Genomic DNA, 2,856 nt, shown 5'->3' with positions numbered 1-2,856 from the left:
AGATAATCAAATCCTGGTAAAGGTAATAACAGAACAGCTGATACTCATCAAATGTAAATTTACTAAAGCTATTTAAAAGAAGAACATTAAATTGAAAGAGGAGAGGCAGATCACCGGATAATCCCATGGAATAATTTTTTTAATGGTCTGTTTTCCTTCAAGTTTGAGAAACTGGCATTGTCTGCCTTAAATGTTCCACTATAACTTGCATGTCATTGCATTCTACGTGCTCTAATCTGCTCTCAATCTGGAATATATTTGTAGGAGTAATTCATACAACAGAACTGTAGCCAGATTTTTAACAGAATGTAGCATTTAAAGATTAATCTATTTGGTTACCTAAAATTGTAGTGAAGTGCTTTGGGAGATGGGCCCAGAAAACCTCTTTCTCACTGCAAAAAGTGATACCACTCCAAAATAATTTAATAAACTCAAAACAAACAAATGGGGGAGAAAAAAGATGAGCCTGGGCTTTTCCAAACAGCTGTATATGTGTGTAAAGATGCACATATTTAATATTTTCAAGCAAAGAGGACAGAGCCAGGCTATTTTTGGTGGTGCCCAGTGACAGGACAAGAGGTGATGGGCACAAACTGAAAAATATTCCCTCTGGACATCAGGAAACACTTTTTGCCCGTGAGGATGACCAAGCACTGGCACAGGCTGTGCAGAGAGACTGTGGAATCTCTCTCCTTGGAGATACTCAAAAGCCCTCTGGGCAACTGGAGCTACAAGACTGCTTGAGCTGTGTGGTTGGACCAGATGAGTTCTGGAGGTCCCTCCCTACTTCAGCCTTCCTGTGAATGGGCTTGGAAGCAAACCTGCCAGCACTTCCAGTCTGCTCTTCCACAGCACCACTGATTCTTATAAGGTCCAGGACAGGCTAAAAAACTCCAAGACAAACAAGAAATTAATTTTCTGCCTACTTGGACAGATGCCTCATCAAAGCTTGACAGAAAAGGTCTTCTGCCAAGTATCTTTCTAGAACAACTGTATACTTTAATCCTTCTAATTGCTTACTTGTCTGTGTCAGCACAATATCCTACAGACAGAAATTTTTACTTCTTTTTATCTTTCCTTCCTCTAAAAGAAAGCTAGACTCTTGACCTCTGGCACATGTTCTGCAATATCTCTGTTCAGTTCTTTGCCAAAGCTTCCTTTGTGATAGAGGTTATGTTGCTTTATTTAAGTAATAATCCACGATGCTCCCAGTGATTTCAATGCAAAGATTTAGGCTTTAAGATTTCTGTCTCATTTCCTTATTTGTGAAATATAGTTAACAATACTTTCCTTTGGCTGCCCTTTATGCATCTTCTCAATCTAGAAAATAACCTTTGTGGGAGACACAGTCTCTCACTATATGTTTGATGATGTCTGTCACAATAGGTCATTCATCTTGGCTGGGAAGCCCCTAAGAATCACTGCCATAAAGTGGAAGTAGTAGTGGGAGGAACTCCACTTGCACCTCTGGGTTTTCTTAAATGAAAGACAGAATATTTCACCCAGAACTACAGCAGATCAAAACTTAAATAATATACTGCTTTTGAGGGAAGAAAAATCTGCACTTGTGTCATCCTGAGGTTTGTGGGTCTGGGCAAGAGGTTACATTTCTTAAAAATAAAACCTTAGGAAAAAAATGGGGTAGCCTCAACAAATAACAGTAATACTAGAAAGTGTAATAATTAATGAGACTGACAGCTGAAATGGCTCATTCTTTTTTTGCAATATTGGCCAGCAATATTAGAAACTATCTCCCAAACCAGTTCTTGCACATAAGAGTGGAATCTAACACTGCTCAGCAGCAGTTTGTCACAAATTCCAGGAGAATGCTGTCTGCATGTGCCCTAATATTTTGCACTGCTTGGTGAAAGCAATTCCCTTGAAGAGGAAAGGAAAAAGAAAAGGAGAAATAGGTTCCACAACTCATCTCAAGTTTCTTTTGGTGATTGTCTTCCATTTCTTTTTCATGAAGTCTTTGACAAGCAGCAGCAGTTACAAGATTTTAATTTCCTGAAGCATTTCTTGCCAGGCTAAGAGCTAAGGGTTCTTTTTTTGTCCATTTTTTTTCCCTCCCATTTTTTACCTTTTAAGATAGATCTGCAGCATGTCGAGAGGAGAGATTCATGACCTACTTTTCCCAAAATTAATATTGAGCTTTGTGTACTTTCTGGTATTTGGTAGGACATTCTTATTAGAAATCATGAGCCAGTTTTTGTCAGCCCTCCCATGCCAGAACAGCAAAGCAACGTGCAATTCAAGTTGAGGAAGAAATCCCATTATAGTCTTTGAGGAGTAAGAGATCTTTTGAGTGTCAGTGAGCAGGTACCTTCAGCAAATAAATAAAATACAAATTAAAACAAAGAGACAAGGACAAGAATGTTGTTTGTCAGCCATTTTCTGAAAGGAACCCATGTGCATTGCTTAATCAGGGCCAAAAAACCAAGTGCAGGCAGCAGAACATACCAAAAATTGGGAGTTGTGGAGAAAGTTCTTGTGAAACCACTCTGTATCAGAGACAGTTGGGACAATTAGAGAGCAAGACTAATTATTTACATAACACTCACCAGCCCTCCTTGCCTTCAGTAGCTTTCCATCACTTGTGAGCCAAGGGGACATGAGTGGAGACCACAGCATCCCAACAATTTGTCTGTGCTGCTGCTGAACATCCCCCAGCCAGAGCCGTCCATCAGAGCGCTGGGCAGCGGCGGTGACATTTCAGCAGACGTGTTTAATTATATCAATACATCAATAGTGCTGACATTTCAGAGAGCTATCACCTCAGGATAAGCTAGGTCTAAAAGTAATCTCTTTTCTGTCCTTCTCCATCTGCCCTGAAAAATAAAGCTGCATGAGTCA

Source organism: Catharus ustulatus, chromosome 2 (assembly GCF_009819885.2).
Source record: "Catharus ustulatus isolate bCatUst1 chromosome 2, bCatUst1.pri.v2, whole genome shotgun sequence".
Classification (NCBI taxonomy): domain Eukaryota; kingdom Metazoa; phylum Chordata; class Aves; order Passeriformes; family Turdidae; genus Catharus; species Catharus ustulatus.
The sequence above is the reverse complement of the archived record's forward strand: the minus strand, read 5'-3'. Positions refer to the sequence as shown.